Source organism: Dermacentor andersoni, chromosome 8, assembly GCF_023375885.2.
Source record: "Dermacentor andersoni chromosome 8, qqDerAnde1_hic_scaffold, whole genome shotgun sequence".
In the NCBI taxonomy this organism is placed as follows: Eukaryota; Metazoa; Arthropoda; class Arachnida; order Ixodida; family Ixodidae; genus Dermacentor; species Dermacentor andersoni.
The window spans coordinates 10,137,344-10,160,467 of record NC_092821.1 but is presented as its reverse complement, the minus strand read 5'-3'; positions in this window follow the sequence as shown (position 1 = coordinate 10,160,467).

The following is a 23,124-nucleotide window of genomic DNA, read 5'->3' as shown; positions in this document are numbered from 1 at the left end:
AGAAATAGTCGTCCACTCCGAAGCATCTGGCCGGTGAGGTAGAATCGCATCCATAGTGCATGAAGGTTCATGTCCGTAAAGGAGAAAAAGAGGTGGAACCCAGTGGTGCTTAGCGTGGCGGTATTGTAACTGTAGGTGACGAAAGGTAGAACGCGATCATAATTTGAGTGGTCAGATGAAACATACATGGCCAACATGTCGCCAAGGGTGCGGTTCAAACTTTCTGTCATCCACTTAGTTTAAGGATGATATGCCGCAGTAGTGCGGTGAACGATGCGAGACTCCTTTAGCAATGCTGAAATGACGTCGGAGAGGAAAACACAATTGGGGTCGCTCAGTAATTCTCGAGGTGCTTGCTCTACGGCGTGAAATCAGATTTGGAAGGACAAAACTGCTGACGGCTTTGGTGTGGCAGATGCTGGGGCTGAAGTTTCAGCGTGGCGCGTATGGCGGTCGATACCAACAATAACCCAGTGGTTGCCGCTTTGAGTGTTGGGAAACGGACCGTATAGATCAATGCGATGCGGTCGAACTCACACGCAAGACATGGTAAAGGTCGCAAGGGGCCGGTGGCATGTTGAACTGGCGTCTTGCGTTGTTGGCATATGTGGCGTGACCGGACATACTGGCGAACGAAACGGTACGTACCGTGCCAGTAGTACCGTAGCTGGAGGCGACAGTAGGTGTTTAATACACCAGAGTGTCCGCATTGTGGGTCGTTGTGGAACGTGGCGCATATGTCGGAGTGGAAGTGTCAGGGTATAGCAAGCAACCACTTGCGGCCGCTCGAATTGTAGTTGCGGCGGTACAGTAGATTATCCGGAATGATGAAGCGCGTGGCTTGACTGCGAAGCAGAGAGATCGGCGCTGGCGACAGGCTAAACAGGAAGTCAATAAGCTAAGAGATTCATGGATCTTTGCGCTGCACTGAAGGCTTGTCGGAAATGTTGAGAGCGAAGACACCACAGGTAGATATAGACGAGTGGACAGGATTAGAAGGCAGGGGTGACCGGGATAGAGAGTCTGCGTCTTGTAGGCGCAATGCCCGACGGGTGAGCCGACCTGTTGGATCTTTTAGTGGAGATAACTGGCATAGGGCATGATGGTGGGCCACGATGTCAAATGAACGCCCGTCCACATAAGGACGAAATTTCGCGATAGCCCACACATTCGTTCTCAGTAACCAAGTACGTCGCCTCAGCTTTGGTAAGGGTACGGCTGGCATACGCGACGACGTACTCTTCGAAGCCACCCTTGAGTTGTGCAAAAACAGCGCCGAGTGCGACACAAATAGCGTCCGCATGGATCTCAGTTCGAGCAGAGGGATCGAAGTGTCGCAGTACTGGAAAAGAGGTGAGAACACGTCGCAGCTCTTGGAATGCGTCGTCGCACCCAGGGGACCCGGCTGATAGGTCAGAACTGCCGCTGAGAAGCTGTGTAAAGGGGGCGAAGATAGAGGCAATGTTACGGAGGAAACGTCGAAAATATGAGCATAGGCCGATGAAGCTGCGAAGCTCTTTGATGGTGGTCGGTTTAGGGAACTCGGATACGGCGCTAAGTTTTGTGGGGTCTGGGTGGATAGCGTTTTTTAAAACTACATGGCCGAGAATATTAAGCGTGCGAGTACCGAAGTGGCATTTCTTCAAATTTAGTTGCAATCCTGCAGTGGAGAGGCACGCAAGGACATGCTCGAGGTGGCTGAGGTGCGACGGTAAGTCGGTGGAAAACCAACAATGTTATCTAAATAACCGAGGCACGTTTTCCGCTTCCGCCCTCGAAAAATGGTGTCCATCATTCGTTCGAAAGTCGCAGACGCGCTGCAGACGCCGAACGGCATGATGGCAAATTCATATGGCCCATCAGATGTTACAAAGGCTGTCTTTTGGCGATCGACGTCTGCCATTGGCACTTTCCAGTACCCAGGGCGCAGATTCAGCGAGGAACAGAATACCGCTCCCTGCAGACTGACCAAGGCATCGTCGATGCGCGGCAGAGGATACACATCTTTGCGCTTTATTCGGTTAAGTCGGTGATAGCCGACGTAGAACCGAAATGAGCTATATTTTTTTAACAAGGACAACTGGAGATGCCCAGGGGCTGTTAGGGGGCTGGATGATGCCACGCTCCAGCATGTCATCAACGTGCTTGTCGATGATACGGCGTTCAGCAGCCAACACACGATACGGGCGCAGGCGCAATTGTGTTTGTTGACCGGAGTCGGTACGGTGAATGACTGCGGACGCTCGGCTCCAAGGGTGGTTGGTGAAATTCAAATGAGGCATGAAAACCATAGAGGAGCTTGCTGATGTCTGTGTGCTATGCAGGTGTGAGTTCTACGTCGAAGGAACGCGCGAAGACGCCTACAGGGGCATCGGTCGCGCCGGGAGGAGTGACGGCACAAATCGGAAGTGATGCCCTATCACCAAACATGGTGGCCGGCAGAATGCAATCGAAAACTTCAGAGGCACCCAGGCACTCGCCGTGGAGTAGGGATTATGGGCAGGCGGACGGATTACACAGTAAAGGGCAGCAGAACCGTCGCAAGAAGTTACGACAGCACACGGAAGCAGAAAGTTCCGGCGGTGCGCACAAATGACCGACGGCGTCACGACGCTGACGCTGAAGGCTGCACGACGCTGAAGGCTGAATGCGATGCGAGGTTGCCGTACGCAGAGAAACAGAGGTAAGGTACGTGAACGGTCACTTTGTTGAAATTGGGGCATACTTTCTCACTAATAATAGGAACGGCGGCTCCGGTGTCGATAAGTGCGGGTATGTTGACGCCGTCTATGTACAGTTCAATTTCGTTCGCCGGGGAAGAATGAGGCCTTGAAACGTTCGACGTAAACGCAGTTCTTGCCTCTGGAACTGAGACTTTCAGCTTTCTTCTCGGGCTGGGCTGGGTCGGCGAACCATTGGGGAAATGTATTGGTTATGTGGGGAAGGCGACCGGCTTGATTCGAAGGGGTGGCCACTGTAAGACGAGCCCGGAGGAAGGTTAGATGGGTCCTGACACGGAAGTCGACCAGGCGTGTAGCTTGAGGCGCCCCCACTATCGGGTAAACGGTGGCTGCGACGGCGGCAGAATCGTGCTACGTGGCCCGGAAAATGGCAGGAATAGCATATTGGCCGGTTATCAGGTGTTCGCCACGGGTTGACGACAGCGGCTCCAGCGGCCGAGTAAGGGACGACAATCGGACGTGAAGGTGGCGGCGGCACATGGAAGGTGCCGGTGGGCCGGTAGGCATCAGGAGCCGGAGGAGCATAAGGCTCGGCGACAACGTCAGCGTAAGTTAGCGGCCCAGCAGCAGGGTGCAGAGGAGGGGCAGATGGCAGCGCCGCGGCAACTTGCGTCTGAATGACGTTACGAAGCGAAGGAATCAAGGATGTCGACGGCTCGGGTGTGCTATTCGCCAGAGAGAGTTGGCGTGCGACTTGCTGACGGGTGAACTGCTTCATCTCCGGCATTACAACAGAGATATCGGCAGCGTCGCGGCCGGAATCCAACTGCGACAGATAGATAAAATCCAACGGTGAATCGAACGGTGCCCTGCTGAGCAGCGCGTGTTGATGCACGCTGCTTGCGCAGCTCGTCGCGCTGCTGACAAAGCTCTGTGACCTCGGCAATCTCTCCGGGACTCTTTGCGACGAGCATCTGGAAGGCATGGTCATCGATGCTTTTAATGTCGTGCTTGATCTTGTCAGCTTCATCCATAGATGAATCGACGTGCTTACAGAGCGAGAGCACGTCTTCAATATAGCTGGCGAAGGTCTCGTCCTGGCGTTGAGCTCGACCACGCAAGCGCTGCTCAGCGCGAAGCTGGCGAACGGCGGGACGGCCGACGACCTCTGCCAAAGTTGGCGTGAAAGCCGACCAGGTGGTAAAATCGGCTTCATGATTGCGGAACCATAAGTTTGCCACGTCATTCAAGATCACATTTGTGAGCTTGGCGGGGTCGTCCCAGATATTATAGGCGCTTACACGGCCATATTCGGCGAGCTTGTTTTCCACGTCGTCGTCGTCCGTGCCGCTAAATATAGCCAAATCGCGCTACCGGATCACGCCAGAGCAGATGATAGCCGGGGGCACGGGAACAGCAGCCTGGTACGGTCCTGGTTCATCCATTGCAATAGCTGGTGGCAGCGTCTGACTGCGGAGTTCTAGGATTTTGAAGAGAAACCCAGCAGCTCCACCAAATACAACGGGGGTGTTCGTCTAGCACCACTAGTTCTAGGTTGTAACGCTAGGCTGAAACAGGTCGGTGCTATTGCGAAACGGGGAAGCAAGCAATTCTCGTCACCTTCTTCTTTTTGACCAGCACTGTGCCCACTGGCCAGTGCCTTCAGTACATTTCACAAACTGCCTGCCATTTCCGCCCACTTAGAGGATGGCTACCTCATTAATCTGTTCCTTGTAGCGGCTTTAAGTGGCTGTATCTTTCGTTGTAATAAAGATAAATAGAAGAGGTTGAATGATAACTGATTACATTTTAAGTGTACTGATCAGCTTCCATTGTTCTATATATGTAATGACAGCACAAATGAAATCACTTGATTCAAAGAGGTATTGTCGAGAATTTCGTGACTGCTTTACTGTTTTCAACAATTCATCCTGAAATGTCGAATACATGCCATAATTTGCTTTCAGACCTGCCACATTTTTTATCTCACACACTAACACTATAGCAACACTGCGTCGCATAAGCATTGACATAGGCTTCTTATTTAGTTCTTTACTGTAATGCATACAGAATAGTGGTAAGATAAGTTTATCACCAATGTTTCACCGGAACTTTGTAGAATGTTCGTTCCTAAAAATAACGTTAGTCGCAGTTCTTAAATGAAAACTGACAAAAGAACGCGTCTCACCTTATTTTTGCTTTGTTAGCTGACTCCTGAAGGGCAACTCAATTCCTCGAACATGGCAAATCACAAACTATAACATCCTTTGGCTTCACTAATTCCAACAGTGTGCCAAATTTCTTGGTGCACGGTTTCTTCAGAACTTAAGAAAATTTGGATATGGGGTCATGTCACTGATGCAAGGGTTAATACAGTAGTTGAAGCTGCGTTCTAATAGACTTGCCATAAGCTTCAGACAATGTAATATGGGAGAGAAGGTGAGAATGACTAAGAACACTGCGCTTCCTAGCGGAAGAGAGCACACGGGACGAAGGAAAAAAAGAATAAGGAAACGTGGGTAACTCAGCCAGTGTAAATACAGGCTAACAGGGACCAAACTAACCCAATGTAGAATGTGCCAAATGAAAGAGGAAAGAATAGCTTGCGCCCCATGCGTCCATCTCTAAACAAGATAGTCATGGGGCTTGCAACAACAGGACCAGGCTGATCACATCAGCAGTGTTTGATTACCACGTGTTTTTGTAACATGCAGAGATGCTTTGTAAACAAATTTTATGGCATGCAATGCTCTATTTTACGTGCATTTGGAGATGGTCACCTTAAAAAGGCATCGGGTAATAGCATAAGCCGATACTCGCTCATACTGATTACCATTAATTTGTATGCTGCGAACTTACTCATGGGTCATTCCGCTCCAAATCAACCACCGTTTCTACGAACATCACAGATAAAGCTGCAAAAATTTGCATAAATTTATGAAGTTCGAAGCTCGTTCTCTACGGGTATTTTTCTTGCAAGAGATGTCCTAGCATTTTGAAGATTTTTCATTTCTTGCCCAGATAAGCTCGAAAGCCTCAAAAACGTTTTTTTTTTCAAAACCACATTGAATCAGCCAGTGGTTCTAATGCTGCGCATGACAAGACATGGAAGAGGTCTGGCTGCCAAAACAACCTATATTTTAAATGTTAGAATACTTTGAGTTCCACCGGTAGCGCAAAAAGCGAGCAAAATTGCTAAGTTTGAACTTTTTCCAGAACGCAGAACGATCTAGAAGGCACTCTCTCTCTCTCTCTCTATATATATATATATATATATTTATATATATATATATATATTTATATATATATATATACATACATACATAGGCCCGACTACCATGCCTGCTTGCTTGTGCTAGCTGGAATCGGTTGGCGCAGGACGGGGTAATTGGGGATCGCAGGGAGAGGCCCTCGTCCTGCAGTGGACATAAATTAGGCTGATGATCATGATGATGATAATGATGATGACGATGACCATACCAATATAGTATTGTAGCACGATTGACATAATATAGCCTAAATACATGTGAACCTTTGAAGGTTTAGCAGCTAGCTTGCAAAAAAATAAAGTTCAATTTCTGTTTGAGCCAGATGCTTCGTCTTCAAAGTAGAAAAAGTACCAGTGTTGTTTGGTCCAAAAATATATCTGATACATCAATAAATGGCTCTGCATATCTGCTATGGATGTCAGAAGTTACAAAAAGATTGTGTTTTGTAAACGCGAATATATATATATATATATATATATATATATATATATATATATATATATATATATATATATATATATATATATATATATATATATATATTTATATATATATATATTTAATGTTTGGGTCGCCACTTGCACTTCTACTAAATGCTTGCCGGCCTGGGATGCTTACTACAAACCTCGCTTCGTCTGCAACGCAGGTGGCCGAGAAATGGTGTTATGGTGTGCGCGTTATTGCTAGGAGACAGCCGCGCGAGTGCTTACTGTGTACTAGGTGAACCATACAGCCATTGCCGATGCAATATCACACTGCGATAATTTGTTCAAGGAGCCCTGCAGAGTTAAAAGGCAGGTTTGATGCGGTTTAAGAATACCAATATTTGGACTTAAATTGCCAGTAAATCCAGAAAGAGCACTGATACGCTTCCCGCAAACATTCAAGCAGATATGTCACACGGCACTGATGAATGTACAGTGCGACATGCAATGCACTGCGATATTTCGGGAGGAGATGTCCTGGTCGTTGGAGCACAAAAACTGTGATGAAAGTAAAAAACACCTTCATATTTACAAATGAGAGCCTATACGAGCGTGAACAGTCTTCTGGCATTGCGCGTTACCACTGTTCGACAGCTTGAACTTGCTTCGCTATAAAATTCGTATCAGCCATGTTCAGGCCGATGTGCTTAGACTTGGTTGGCGTTCATTTTTCACATTCATGGAAAAGAAAAGAGTGTGAACTGCCGCACTTGAGGTCGCTCGCCTTTGTGTCAATAAAGAAAAATATCCATGGATGGATGGATGCAAAACTTTAATGAAGGACCTGAGGTACGCGACTCAGCGCGCTGCGGGCTGTGCCCATGCCATGCCCGACTAAGCCCGGTCAAGCCATGCCCGACCACCGCATCGTGGGCCCTCTGGACAGCCCATAGTTGCGCCCCGGCATCGGGGCTCCTGATAGCTGAGAGCCACTTGTCCTCATTGATTTGTTCTGTGCCTCGTAACGAGGGACAACGCCAGAGCATATGGTCTAGGCTAGCGATGTCTTTGCAGTGCCTGCAAGAACTAGTGGCATAGGTGTCGGGATAAAGCTTGTGGAATAAAGCCGGGCTGGGCTACGAGCCTGTTTGCAATAATCTGAGGGTCAATCCCTGCGCTCTATTTAACTGCTTGTGTGGAAGCGGAAAGTCTCTCCTGCCGAAATAAAAGTGCTGCGCAATTTCATTGTATGTGGTCGGTTGATCTCTGTTCTCCAGCGCTGCGGGCCGGCGTTGGAGTTCTCCATGGTCGCGGAAAGCGAGACCTCGCGCCTTGGCGTGGGCCAGCTCGTTGAGGTTTGTGGGGCCTCCCATGATAGATCCCATGTGAGCGGGGAACCATTTGAGAGTGTGGGTGCCGATGCTTTTGCCGGCGAGGATGCGACAGGCTTCTTTACACACAGCGCCAACGCAGAAGGCGCCGATGGCTGCACTGGAGTCGCTGAAGATATCGGCATGTTTGTCGTTCAGGAGGGCCAAGGCAATGGCCACTTGCTCGGTCGCACGCGACGACGTGCTTCATACCGAAGCGGCGTTAACGGTCGAACCACTGTGTTTGATCGACACTACCGTGAAATTGTTGATGTTGCCATACTGGGCCGCGTCAACGAAGCAGCTGCCGCCAGGGAGTTCTGCCGCGCGGCGTGGGAGCGCCACCGCCCTGGCCTTCCTTCTTTCTACGTTACGCTGGGGATGCATATTGCGCGCGGCGGGCGATATGATGATGCAATCTTTCTGCTCTTTCGGAAGGCCCTGGTAGGCATCTTCGACCGTGGCCGGTGGGACGCACATCTCTGTTAGGAGTCGTCTGCCTGCCATGGTGCCGGAGAGCCTGAGAATCTGCGCCCTTTCTTGTGCTTCTGCAATTTCTTCCAGGGTATTATGAATACCCAACTGCAGCAGTCGGTTGGTGCGTGTGTAGTTTGGTAGTCCGAGCGCGCTCTTGATCCCCCTCCTTTCATGGCATTTAGCTTGTCTCACTCGGCGCTCTTCCAGACGTGCATGGCCCCTACGTACGTGAAATGACATAACAAGAAAGCGTGGACTAGCCTTATCAGATTCTCTTTGCTCAGGTCTCTTCTTCTGTTAGCTACCCGCCTGATTAGACCGATGACGCTATCCGTCTTCTTTCCTAGTTTGTGAATGGTGATGCTCTTCGTGCCCGCCCCTTCGAGTGTCATTCCCAAGATTCGAATAGACGCGACTTTGGGAATGGGATCTCCGCACTTGGTGTAGAGATTAATGTCAATTTCATTGGGGGGTTTCCAGTTCTGTGGCTCGCGGCCCTTTCTAGTTGGGATGTAGAGAAGGAGCTCCGATTTCTTTGGGGAGCACCGGAGTCCCGGGTCGGTTAGAAAGCGCTCTGTAGTGTCGACAGCTTACTGGAGAGCGGCTTCGACTTGTCCGTCACTGCCACCCGCGCACCAGGCAGTGATGTCGTCTGCGTAGATCTTGTGACCGATGCCCTGGACCTTGCCTAGGTATCTTGAGAGGTCGACCATTGCGATGTTAAAGAGGAGCGGTGACATGACTGTCCTCTTCTGCTCAGCTTCATTTTCTGCGATTCCAAATCTCCAGCCTTGAGGATGGCGCATCGTTTCCTCAAGAAAGATCTGACGAAGGCATGAAAGGACGAGCCTAGGTCGAGTTTGGAGATGGCGTCGAGAACGAACTCGTGACGGATGTTATCAAAGGCCTTCTCCAGGTCTAAACCAAGGATGGCTCTCGTGTCCTGAGTGCTGCGTTCCAGGATTTGTATCTTGATAAGCTTCATGGCGTCCTGGGTGGAGAGGCCTGACCTGAAGCCTATCATGTTGTAAGGGAAAAGGTCGTTGGTCTCGATATACTCGGCAATTCTGTTATGGATTATGTGCTCGGCCACCTTCCCTACACATAACGTCAGTGAGATGGGGCGGAGGTTGTCCAAGCTCGGCGGTTTACCGGGCTTTGGGATTAGTATGACCTTCGCCAACTTCCATTCTTCCGGTACAATTCCCTCCTCCCAAATCCGATTTATCTCATCTGTGAGAAACTCGATGGATGCGTCCTCTAGGTTTCTGAGAGCCTTGTTGTTAAGGTGATCCGGGCCGGGTGCTGACCTACCATTGAGGTTGTGTAGGGCGCGGCAGATTTCACTGATTTTGAAAGGTTCGTCCAGCGCGGAGTTCGGCTTCCCTTTGTATACTGGGTATGCCGCATCATCGGCCACAGTTTTGAGCGGCAGGTACTTCTTAGCTAGCATCTCCAGCGCGTCCTTTTCCGAAGACTTCTTGGCTTCGTGGAGCGCTTTAGCGAGGACACTTCTCTGGTTTGACTTGGTGCCGGAGTCGTCGAGCAAGTGTTTGAGAAGATTCCACTTGCCTCCCGTGCGCATCTGCCCGTCAATTGAATTGAAAATTTCGTCCCATTGCTGCCTAGACAGAGCTTGGCAGTGCTCGTCCATCTGCTTGTTGATCTCGGCTATTTTTTTCTCAGCTTGCGATTTAAGCGTTGGCTTTTCCACCTCTCGAGAAGTGGTTGCTTGGCCTCGAGGAGGTGTGCTAGCCTGCTATCCATTTTGTCTGTAGATCCGTTTCTATGGTTTTGGTGGTGGAGCGGACATCTTACAGAATTAATGCACACCACTGGACGAGACTCTCCGGCTTTTCTCCACGGGCGGCGCGGGCATTGCGAACCTCACGGAATTTGTCCCAGTCAGGGACCGAGAAGGTCTTCTTTCTTTTTTGCTTCACTTTTAAGCTGGTGACCATGATGTAGTGATCGCTACCGAGGTCTGTGAGCAGATTCGACCACACGGCTGAGCCAGCGTTTTTAACAAAGGCGAGATCTGGGACAGAGTCCCTGGTCGAGGAGGTGCCAAGTCTAGTGGGAAAGGCTGGGTTCATCAATAGAGAGAGTCCCGCATCTCCCGCCTCCTGCCACAGGCTTCTGCCCTTGACTGTGTCGTGCGTGTAGTTCCACGCGTGAAAGAGGGCATTGAAATCGCCGGCCACAACCAGTGGAGAGTTTCCGGCGAGTTTCCTTGCCCTAGTGATGATGGTTTTGAAACGTTGTCTGTGATCGCTCGGGCTGCTATATGCGTTAGGTATATAAATGCTGGAGATGTTGGATTGACTTGGGATGACTTCTACTAGGGAGGTCTCCGTCTTGCTAGGCCGGACCCCTAGATTGTGTGCGACGAAAGTGAACTTGCTGCAGACTAATGTGCAGATTCCTCTGCCGTCCTCACGGAGAGCAAGAGCTTTGTATCCCTGGAGTGAAACCTGATCAGTCATTGTTTCTTGCAATAATATAACATGTGGCTTTTCTTGGTGAGTGCGAACAAACTGCTGCAGGGTGCAGCTATTATGGTGGAGTCCCCTGCAGTTCCACTGCCAAATCCTAAATTTGGTGTGTGGCCCCATTATTGCTGTTTCGAGCACCTTCCGGCGTTGCTACTATGGTGCTATAGTGGTGGCGGCGTAGGTACCGACGCGTCATCTGCGAAGTAAACGGGACGTACGTGGGTCGACGTCCTGATGTTCATTTCCTGCACCTTGGACTCTATCTCTGATATTCTGTTTTTGAAGCATTGAATTTTGACGTTTTGCGCGTCTAACTTCTGATCCACGACCAAGAGTCGCTGATCCACTGCAGATAGTCGTTCGTTAATCTTCTTGATCTCGAAGCAGATGTAATTCAACATTTCTCTTACTTCGGACTTGGCTTTAGCCTGCACATTATTGGGCAGGCTGGGAACGGCCTTTCGTTTCGATGGGTTGCCCGAGTGGCTTACATCCACGACCATAGGAACGTCTGCTGTTTGGGGAGAGGGGGTCCATGAGGGGGATGAACTAGGGACTGGAACGGCTTGAGGTTCCCGAGGGGAATGGGGCGAGGGGGTCGCCGAGGGGGGCCCTGAGGGGGTTGAACTAGGGACTGGAATGTGGTGGTGATATTGATTAGCCTTTCTGAGCTCTGCTATTTCGGCTCGCATTAACTCGATTATTCTGCGCATCTCGGCATTTTCTTTCCTAAGCTGAGCTATTTCAGAGGAACCATGCTCTGGCGCCGCACCCCCCGTTACCTTTTTCGGCAGTTCTCGCTCCATTACGCACCCTGTCTGCCCAGGTGGCGCCTTGTTTCCCAGGACCAGCTGGCTCCTCGAACCAGACCCTGTTCTGTGGGCTCCGGGACCTGGACCTAGAACGGCTCTTGGACCGAAAGGTCGTGGGATGACCTCGAGCGGCTTCTCGAGCGAGAGCGCCGGCTCGAAGGTCTAGCCGGTTCGCTTCCGGCGCATGTCTGTGCTGGTGACGGGTCTCTATTCCTCGATTCCGCATTTATTTCCCTTCTCCATCGTCGAACGTTGTACGGGAGTTGGAATCTTTGCTTGCAATTCTTGTCCGCTGTGGCGTGCGGGCCCCCGCAGAGGCCGCAAGTAGGCGAGCAGGTGTGGTTGTCGTCGGGGTTGTTGACCCCACATTTCCTGCATAGTTTGTCCTCCGGCGTTGGGCAGACGTCTGCTCTGTGGCCTAGTCTACCGCAGGCATAGCAGCAGTCGTGCTGCCTGAGGTACAAGGAGCACTTGACCAGCGGTGAGCCGTAGAAAACGAAGTTGGGGACCTTGTGGCCGTCGAAAACGATGACTACCATTTCGCTATTATTTATTCACTGGGCTCCCAGGGCTAAGGAACTTCTCTCGTTGAGGATGCTTCTGTCCAGGTCGGCCAGGCTCTCCGACACATCTATTTGACGTATGACACCCTTGCATGTGGTGTGCGGCGCGACTTCGTAAGTGCTGAGTTCGTATTGTTTGATTCCCAGGGTGATGCAATTCATTTTTAGATAAGCATCTGCGTTATCGCAAAACGCGGTGCTGAGGAGGATAATATTTTGTGTTGCGTTGGGGCAGACGATGTCGTGGCTAGCTTGCTCGGACGTGAGTCCTGCCGCGGCGGCGACGGCCCGACCAAGCCTTGCGGAACCCGTTTTCTGAACATCCAGACCACCCCTGGGGCGGGCGATAATCTTCCTGTGTTCCTTCGGGAGCTGAGGCATTCGCGACGACTTGATGATCTTGTGCTTTAGGCTAATGGGCTTCCTGCTGCCATTGAGACGCTCGTGGTGCTTGCCGCTTCACGGGTGCGGTCGCGACAAGAGACACGCAGGGCGTTTTTCTTGACAGCGGCGGAGCGCCAGCCGTGCTCCGCACGAAATTCTTCCCGAGGAAGATCGTCTCCTTCCATTACAACAACCATTCCCTCTGTCATGACGAGGCGGGATTAACCCTGCCTGGCGAACGCTGGTTAGGCCTTGCCGTCAGACTGAGGGGAGCGCGGCATCACGGAAGAGAAGCAGCTCGAAAAAACGACGAAAAGGCCACCCACCGTTGAAAAGTCGGTATCCGTGGGTTCCTCTTTTCCTTATGCATCCGCTGGTGCAGAAATCATCGAGATTGAGATGAATTGCTCACCGAAAATATCGAAGAAAGCAGGGCTTATTTTATTAGCAACCTCCTCTTGCTAGATGGCAAGGCTTCGTAAATGTGTGCTGCCTGCGTTATCCACGTAACAATATTTCAAAAGGCATTTATTCCAATTTATAATCAGTAATTTTTGCAACTTCTCACATGCATAATAGCCATGAAGTTCTATGTAATGATGTGTCACATACATTTAGGCCAACCACCAAACCAACATTCTGACCGTTTTCATAGAAACGCGCTAAAGAGGAAGACGAAATGAACACATGCGACAGGACTGGCTCTACTTCCTACAAAGGACAATCTATTTATGTTCTGCGCATCAGGAACGTCACGTACTCATTATCATGCACACAAAATATTTTAAATGAATCAGATCCTACATACGATCATAAGCCTAGTAAATTCGAAAGAAAGGAAATTCTTTTTCTTACAAACCAAAAGATGCACAGCTGGCGCACTTGTCACGTGCTTTAATTATAAAATATACTTTAAATATTTCGCGTTCTGTTTTTGCGTGTTCTTTCCTCAAGAAATTTTTGTCACGAAATATGGGTATGCATGCGCTATTTTTGCAGTGCTCGGCCCAGTCACTACCACATCCTTCTGCAACGTCATTGATGTGCTGTCTAGCCCTACCACTGAAGCAATGGTCGGTTTGTCCTACATGAACGCGTCCACAATCTAAGGGTATCTGATACACCACATCTGAAGTGCATTCGGTGTAATTGGTCCGATTATTAGTATGACATCGCATGCGTATCTAGTGCTTCTTGTTTTGAAGATTGCACACTGCTGACAATTTACAACGAGCTAAAAAATTAGATTGACCTTGTGTCGGTTCGCGACCTTTTTCAAAATATGTGAAACTTTGTGGAGGTATGGGATTGCATGTACAAATATTTTGTCACAAACTTTAGTTAGACACTCCATTCCCTGTTTTAATTTTTGAAGCAATACGATAAGCCATAAGCATCAAGGCAAAGAAGATAAAGTCTGCAAAGTCCATCAACCATTGACGTTGGTGGCTTGCAGGAGGACCATTGCACGTTCGCAATTTCGTCTGATGAAAGTATAGATTATATTTAGAAGAAAAGTAGAGAGGTTTAGCTGAGCGGATATTTTCTAATGTTCTAATCCGCCCCCGGGGTAGAAGGAAGTGGAATGAAAGTAAAGGGATGAAAAGAATAGAAGCAGTGAATGCACGTGGGGAGATGACACAGCACCTTAACTAAATTCGCTCGCCTAGTACGGTCTCTGGCAGGGACTTCGAAGAAGCTTTCGTTGTCTGCGTCGCATTCGAAGTATCAGGCCATGCACAGAAAATAGCGCTCTGCAACATTTTTGGGCTGCCGACACTCGTTAGAAACTGTCTAGCATCCGCGTCTTTTCCGTAATAATTCTGTATGCGTTCCAGCGTTTTAGGCGCCTGGAATAGTTCGCAACTATGGCTACTGAACCGGCCGCATAGGCGCATGCATGGAGGGTGAAGAGTGCAGAGACGATGAGACATGAAGTGATGGCATACATCCCTAAGACTTGAACGAACTGTAATGTTGGACGTTCTTCGCTGTAGTCTGTGCCAAGTCACAGTTCCTTGCTGAGGCCGAGTTGTCGTATCTACTGCCCAGTTGTGTTATGCTGTCGCTTCAGCCACCTCCATTCCTTCTCTCATTCATCCATTTCCACTTGTTTGGCCCATGTTGGGATTACCATCGAAATACTTTTTACCATGAGCACCATTCACTCACTTATTTCGCCAGCTGTAAGTCCATTTACGCAGTGCGCCTACCGGCATTAATGTACATTAATTACTGGCAGCAACATAATCTCACAGTTGATAACGCGATCTCTTCATATGAACCCTAGATATATTTCAAAGTCACAAGCTTATACTATTGCAACTGTAGCGGTATTCCAGTAGCACATCTGCCGTCGCTGTAACCATCATGTTCCATACAAGGTCCCGGTACGATATGATGCTATCGCGTCTCGGGGCTCGGTATACTCTAAGGGAGAGAGAAAGCGCGAGAGGGCGAGGCGATATGAATGCGTGCAACGCCACCTAGAATAACTTAAGGCCAGAACGCTGCCGCCGTGACGTCATGAGGTGGTGGCGCAGAGCGCCTGAGGTTTCGTGCCGGGCTGGAGAAACTACATAGACTTACGGACGTAGCAACGCTGCCGGTATTTTCGTTTTATCGCGATAGCAATGAAACGGACACTCCAGGTGCAATTTTTCCCGTCGCCGCGACGTTCTGTATGAAGTTCAACGGCGATAACACCATCGTCACGCACCGTGTGCTGTATTTTCTAGTGAAAGCACGTGTCGGGAGCCAACGATTGCGACTCAATCTGGCGCACGCGAGGGAAGAAAGCGGAGAGCAAACGCACCTTTTCCGTCGCGGGAAAGGCCGTTGGGGGGATGGGAGGGAGATAGCGTGGCGGGGTTGTCCTCCGTCCGTAACTGGATATTTCGCGATTGCGCTTAAGGAGAACTTATTATCGCAGCTCTATCTCGCACGCGAAAAAGAAGAAAGCAATTCGAGAGGGAGGAGAGGCAGCTTACACTCCTCCAGCAACGGCGTACTTTGCGCTGTCGCGCCCCACCTCCAGAACCCGATCTGCAGACGGCTAGTGCCTTTGTGCGGATTGTGTTCTCGCCGCTCAGTTTCCGTTGAAGCGATATACAGCGCGAAGGTAATAATGACCACGTACGACCAACTCGCCCAAAACGCCACGCTTTTGAAGTAGATTTCTAATACATCGGGCACTTTTTAGTGTGTTCCTCTTGATCCATGTGCCATCACCGTTCTCGCCGCAAATACCGCTTGCCAAGCGCGGTCTCTGTCTTTCTGCATTCGGGAAGCCATCCAGCCTCCAGCAGTCGAGGCTCTGTTTGGTGGGTTTGACCCATCATGTAATTATGCCAAAAGGATCTGCAAGATTTTAAGATCAGAATAGAGACGGCAGTTCCGGATCTACAGGGACGCCCTGCAGGCAAGGGTCTTCATGGTTGACCATCCAAAAATAGCGTGCCAGAAATGGAGAGAATTTTCTCGGCTGCTTGATAGCTCCATCGAAGCTGTCTGGCAGCAAAGATTATGGAATCTCAGAAGCTTAAAGCCAAGGAAGCGTTATCCCGCTTCAGGAAAGCTTCACAACCCCGAAGGAATCAACCTGCCCGACAAGGTATGTCCCATCCTCAGCCGGGAGCGAAAGTACACCGTGTAGCCAAGGCAGAATGCACCTGAATTGCTGACAGTAGTATGCAAGTGTCGCAGCGTGTTCCCGTGAACTCATGTGAAGCTCGCGTGTCACAAGGTGTAGATGTGCTGACGCGGTGTATTCAGTAAAAAAACTTGTGCATCAATTCCGCAAATAGCAAATGCTCTGAAAGCACAGACTGTGCTTACTAAATTCCGACAAAGAAGGTGGTTTTGCTGTTTTTAGCCACAACGAGTTCTTGTCCAAAGCCAAACTGGCAGTGGAAACTTTGTTCAACAGAGTCGACCGTGCGTCTATCCCAAAGGCAAAATCCAGAGCAAAGAACTTATGCAAACATCTAGAAATTAGCAGACTGGTAGAGAGCATAGAGAAAAGCAAGAAAACCAGCATATATTACGTTTTTGACGGCTAAGACGCATAAGGTGGGATGCCTTTTACGCGTGATAGTGTCTGAAGAGGGTACGTGGCAAAGGTCCGTTGCACTATTTTTGCAAGAAAATTTAAAAAGATTGGAAATATACGACCCATTTAGGATTAAGCAATGTGATGCGGTTGTTGATGCTCTCAAAGCAAACGATGGAAGGCAGCTGTATGCATTTTCAGTCGACATCAAAGATATGTATTATTCGTTCCCACATGATGAACTACTTTCCTGTATTGAGGAGTGTATAGACCGTTTAGGTGCGGTAGCCTTCCAAAATGCCTAAGGTATAAGCTCCGGCGCCTTCTTAGAATTATTGATTGCGTATTTACCGTCCACATTTGTAACCTTTGACAATGACATTTACCTGCAAGGAGAAGGCGTTTGTATCGGCTCCTGTATAGCTCCTTTACCAAGTGACTTATTTTTAGCCCAGCGTGACAGGGCGATATGCAGCCGCATTATTGACCATGGTGTTGTAAATGTGTTTCGTTTCGTGGATGATTTTTTAGTTAATTTAGACACAACTTTTAAGAACATTGACGCACAGATTGGAAGCATTTTAACATGTTTCGAAAGTTGTCTAGGGCCTTTCAGTATAACTCATGAAGTGCCTGAGCGCAATAGCATCAAGTTCCTCGACATTAGAATTGTCTTTGAACCAAATCACCCATGTTGGATGTATGAACTCAGAACAAAAAAGCCTCTCCTTCCATTTTAATCTGCGCACTCAAAATCGGTTCAAAGAAATATTGCGCAATTATGTTTATCGAAAGCGCTTGAAAAGTCATGACATCACGTAATGAAGCAAACTTTCCACTCGCAACTATTGCGGTTAGAAGAGGCAGGTTTCCCGAAACAGGTTGTTGTAGCAGTCGCTGAAAGCATGTACCGCAAAAAGAAAAAGGCAAGATTGAAAACAGATCAACGCACTGCAGCAATAGCAAAGAAGACAGAAGCCAGAAAAAAAGTAAAAGTGGTTGTCATTCCATACTGCCATAAAATTTCACATCACCTAAAGAAGATAGGATCCCGCTCTGAGGTCAAGGTCATGTTTTCGGCTACCCAAAAACTTGAAAAATTTTGCAGGAAGAGCTGCCCAATTAAGAATGAGAGACCGAAATGCATGAATAAGCATCAAAACAAGTCCGTTGCATGCAAAGAAGGTGTAGTATATCGGGTTCCCTTGACATGTGGCAGGTGTTATATCGGCCAAACAAGCCGATGCGTAAAGGAGAGGCTAGCAGAACATCGTCGCAAGGTATAGGAAGCCATCGGAGGCAATATGGCAGAATACTGCAAGTTATGCAATGGTTGTTCTCCTATCTTTAACAGATGCACGATGTTATTTTCTCACGTAAATCGGTTAACCAGGGAGATAGTTGAGGCCAGAGAAATTCTTCGGCATGATCAGAGTTGTGTTAGTGCCCCGTCGGTAGCATTAAGTGATAAGGAAGTGAGGTTTCTGGACGGTGAAAAGGAATAACAGTGACAAGGGTTGGTTTCGCCGCACATGTGGCTATGTGGTTTGCGCGTGGTTTGTTTGTTTTCGTGCCATCCGTTTTTCTTTCTGATTGCGGACACGCATATATATTGACACGCGTACTTATCTTTATCGGGCAACCACGTTTCGCCGCCTAACAAATGTAATCGCAAAGCGTGGGACGCGCCTGCATGTATCCGAAGTTTCTGGAAAGTTATCGATGATTCTATCCGCTGTCTGTTGTCGCCGAACCTTATGTTATCTGATTTCATCACTTGACGCGAATGGTGTAGAACTTTGTGGAAGGCACGCGGGTCCGAACGATTAGTATGGAACATTCGACCACTCTTCTTTAAAAGCCGACGCGCTTGACCCGCTGATCAGATTTTTCGACGATCGCCGACTGTGTTCGCTGCTTTCGTTGTGCTATAAGCGTAGCCTGTTTTGTGGGCACAGGTTCGCCCAATAAAATCTAGTTTTGCCTTTCACAGTATTGCTACTGTGTTCTTAACGTCACCACCACGTGACATCTGGTGGAGGTGCTTTACATTCATGTACCGGGCGCCCCCGACAAGGCGTAATCCAAACTCGGTCCGCAAAGACAACACCAGCGCCGTCCCGGAACATCGAGCAAGCCGCCGTCTTCAACAGCTGCCCCCGGAGGAGGGACTTCTACCTGAGAAGACCAAGAAGATTGTGGCCAAGGAAACCCCAATGGCAGCCCCAGCGTGCGCCATCGTGCTGCAGCAGCCCAGGGAGCTTCCGACGTTCCGCGGTTCAACATTCGAGGACCCGGAAACCTGGCTCGGGACGTATGAGAGGGTCACCACATTTAACATCTCGAACAGCGACGACAAACTGCGTCATGTCTATTTCGCATTGGAGGACGCCGCCAGGACGTGGTTCGAGAATCGAGAAGCCACCTTGACGACGTGGGGCCTGTACCGAAGCGGCTTCCTGCAAACATTTACAAGCGTCGTGCGATAAGAGCGAGCCCAAGCTCTACTGGAGACCAGAGCGCAGCTGCCGAATGAGACGATCGCAATCTTCACTGAGGAAATGACCCGTCTGTTCCGCCACGCCGACCCGGAAATGTCAGAGGAAAAGAAAGTCCGCCTACTGATGCGTGGTGTAAAGGAGGAACTTTTCGCCGGAATGGTAACAAGCCCACCGAAGACCTCCGACGAGTTTCTTCGTGAGGCGACGAACATCTAGAAGACAGTGGAATTGCGGAACCGGCAATTCGACCGACGCACCAAGCCAACAAGCTACGCCGGCGTTCAATCAGTGGCCACCGACGACTTGCGCGAGACCATCCGGGCAGTCGTACGAGAGGAGCTTCAGAAGATATTCCCTTCTTCGCATCCTCAAGTGGCCTCATTCGCCGAAGTTGTCAAAGAAGAAATCCAGCGATCGCTCGGAGTTCCCGAGGTACAATCACAATCATCGCAGCCCCAGCCAGAAGCGATGACCTACGCCGCCGTCGCCCGCCGTCAAGGTCCCCCTCCACGACCGCGCCAGGGCTCTGTAACGCCGCAATACCGTCGCCCAGCGCACCTACGCGAGGAAGACGGACATTTGGCGAGCCCCCGACCACCGCCCGCTCTGCTACCACTGCGGTGAAGCCGGCCATGTGTACCGCCGATGCCCATACCGCGACCTGGGATTGCGAGGCTTCGCCGTCAACGCACAGCGCCCGAGGGAAGGTGAACGCCCTCGTGACATCGCCGACTACCTCGCCGCCACTCAGTGGAACCCTCGATGACCGTCCCATTCGCCGTCACCAGGCCGCTACCTGTCGCCGCAGTGCCGACCGTACACCGGCCCAGCACGGGGCCGCTCTGCGAACCCATATCCGGAAAACTAAAAACAACAACCGATGGAGGTGCGGTTGCTGTTCGTCGAACTGACGAAGATCCTCCGCCGCCGACAAAGACTCCGAAGAGGCCACCTCGACGACATAATAACGACACGCCGCCGTCCCGACGAAATCAGGAAGCCAAGACTACACCGACGAAAGACGACTTGACGACGCGACGTTCCAGCTCCAGTTCAACACGACGCAGCCTTGATCCGACCCCAAGACCCAACTGCAACGCCAGACAAAGAACCACCGACCTCGACGTACTTCTCGACGGACACGCAGTCACTGCCTTAGTCGACACAGGGGCCGATTACTCCGTAATGAGTGGACACATCGCCGCCCAGTTGAAGAAGGTAAAGACTGCATGGGACGGCCCCCAAATTCGTACCGCTGGTTGACACCTCATTACGCCGACTGGAATCTGCACGGCAAGAATAACCGTTCATGATCGGACTTACCCTGCCACCTTCGTTATCCTCCAACAGTGTTCACGAGACGTCATTCTCGGCATGGACTTCCTGGACCAACACGGTGCAATCATCGACCTGAAATCGAAGTCAATAACGCTGTCGGAAGATAAAGCGATGCAGCCGGAGAGCCCTCGTAGTCACCACGCCTTGAGTGTGCTCGAAGATCAAGTGAGCATCCCACCTCGCTCCAGCATTGTTATTTCGGTCGGAACCAAAACACCCGCTGATGTAGAAGGCGTCATCGAAGGCGACCAACGTGTACTGCTAGACCATAAAATTTGCGTCGCAAGAGGGATCGCTCGACTGCATGGAGGGAAAACCGAGTGCTGCTGACAAACTTCAGCCGGGAGTTCGGACACATCAACAAGGGCACGACGATCGCGTACATCGAAGAAATTCTGGAAACCAGTAACGCGTTTGTCCTCTCGGATTCCGCCGCATCTACCCTGACGACCATGGTTCCAGAACCAGACTACGACATTAATTCAAGTCTCCCAGTCATTAAGCAACAGCAGCTCAGAAGTCTGCTCCGAGGATACAAAGGCCGCTTTGCGACGTCATCGAGGATTCGACAAACACCAGTTGCCAAGCATCGCATCATCACCGAGGAGTGCGCTCGACCATTCCGCCAGAGCCCTTACCGAGTTTCACCGCGAGAACGTAAAGCTATAAGAGAACAAGTCGACGAAATGCTGCGCGACGACATCATCTAGCCGTCGAAAAGCCCGTGGGCATCCCCTGTTGTCCTGGTGAAGAAAAAGGACGCAACCCTACGTTTCTGCGTCGATTATCGTCGTCTGAACAAGATCACGAAGAAGGACGTATACCCCCTCCCACGGATAGACGACGCATTGGATCGGCCCTGCAACGCTAAATACTTCTCGTCAATGGACCTCAAGTCTGGCTATTGGCAAATAGAAGTCGACGAAAGAGATCGCGAAAAGACGGCCTTTATCACCCCAGACGGCCTCTACGAGTTCAAGGTTATGCCATTCGGACTGTGCTCGGCACCTGCAACGTTCCAGCGCGTGATGGACAAGGTTTTAGTAGGATTGAAGTGGCAGACCTGTCTCGTTTACTTGGATGACGTCGTCGTCTTCGCCGGAAATTTCAACGATCACCTGAGGCGGCTTGCGACTGTACTAGAGGCCATCAAGTCATCAGGGCTTACTCTGAAGCCAGAAAAGTGCCGCTTCGCTTACAATGAGCTTCTGTTCTTAGGCCACGTCATCAGCAAATCTGGAGTCCGCCTCGACCCGCAGAAGACAGCTCCCATTGCAAAGTTGCCGCACCCCATCGACAAGAAGGCAGTGCGTAGATTTCTTGGCATGTGTGCCTACTACAGACGATTTGTCAACTTTTCACGCATCGCTGAGCCGCTGACAAAGCTAACTAAATGTGACGTCGAGTTCAAGTGGGATACGCCGCAGGCCGACGCATTTCAAGAACTCAAACGACGCATGCAGTCGCCGCCCGTACTTGCGCACTTCGACGAGCACGCCGATACCGAAATACACACTGACGCCAGTAGCCTAGGCCTCGGTGCCGTCCTAGTCCAGAGAAAAGATGGACATGAACACGTGATAGCTTACGCTAGCCGGTCGTTGTCAAAAGCGGAAGGCAGTTATTCTACAACCGAAAAGGAATGCCTCGCCATCGTTTGGGCTACAGCGAAATTTCGCCCTTACCTCTATGGCAGGCCATTCAAAGTGGTCAGCGACCATCACGCGTTGTGTTGGCTAGCTAACTTAAAGGACCCTTCAGGATGGCTGGCACGGTTGAGCCTCAGACTACAAGAATACGACATCGCTGTAACATACAAGTCCGGACGAAAACACTCAGATGCCGATTGCCTATCACGCGCCCCCATTGACCCGCCGCCGCAAGATGACGAAGATGACGACGCCTTTTTTGGCATAATAAGCGCGGAAGACTACGCCTAACAACAACGAGGGGACCCGGAGCAAAAAGCCCTAGTCGAGTATTTGGAAGGGCACACCGACGTTGTCCCTAGGACACTTAAGCGTGGATTATCTTCGTTCACGCTTCAATACAACCTACTCGTGAAGAAGAACTTCTCACCAGTCCGCGCCAACTACCTTCTTGTTGTTCCGTCGGCGCTGCGTCCAGAAGTACTGCACGCCCTACATGACGATCCGACCGCTGGGCACCTCAGTTTCTCCCGGACGCTGTCGAGGATACAAGACAGGTATTACTGGCGGCACCTAACCACCGATGTCGCCCGTTACGTCAAGACATGCCGAGACTGTCAGCGACGCAAGACACCACCGACAAGGCCAGCGGGATTACTACATCCAATCAAGCCTCCTTATCGACCTTTTCAGCAGATCGGTATGGACTTGTTGGGACCGTTTCCGGCATCAACTTCCGGAAATAAGTGGATTGTCGTGGCGACGGACTATCTCCCCCGCTTCGCTGAAACTAAAGCTCTACCGAAAGGCAGCGCAGCCGAAGTGGCGAAGTTTTTCGCCGAGAACATCCTGCTGCGACATGGTGCTCCAGAAGTCCTCATCACCGACAGAGGAACGGCTTTTACAGCAGAGCTCACGCAAGCCATTCTGCAATACAGCTAGACAAGTCACAGGAGGACAACTGCCTACCACCCGCAGACGAATGGTCTCACGGAGCGCCTGAACAAGACCCTCGCCGACATGGTAGCAATGTACGTCAACGTCGAGCACAAGACGTGGGATGCGGTCCTGCCGTACGTAACATTCGCTTACAACACGGCGGTGCAAGA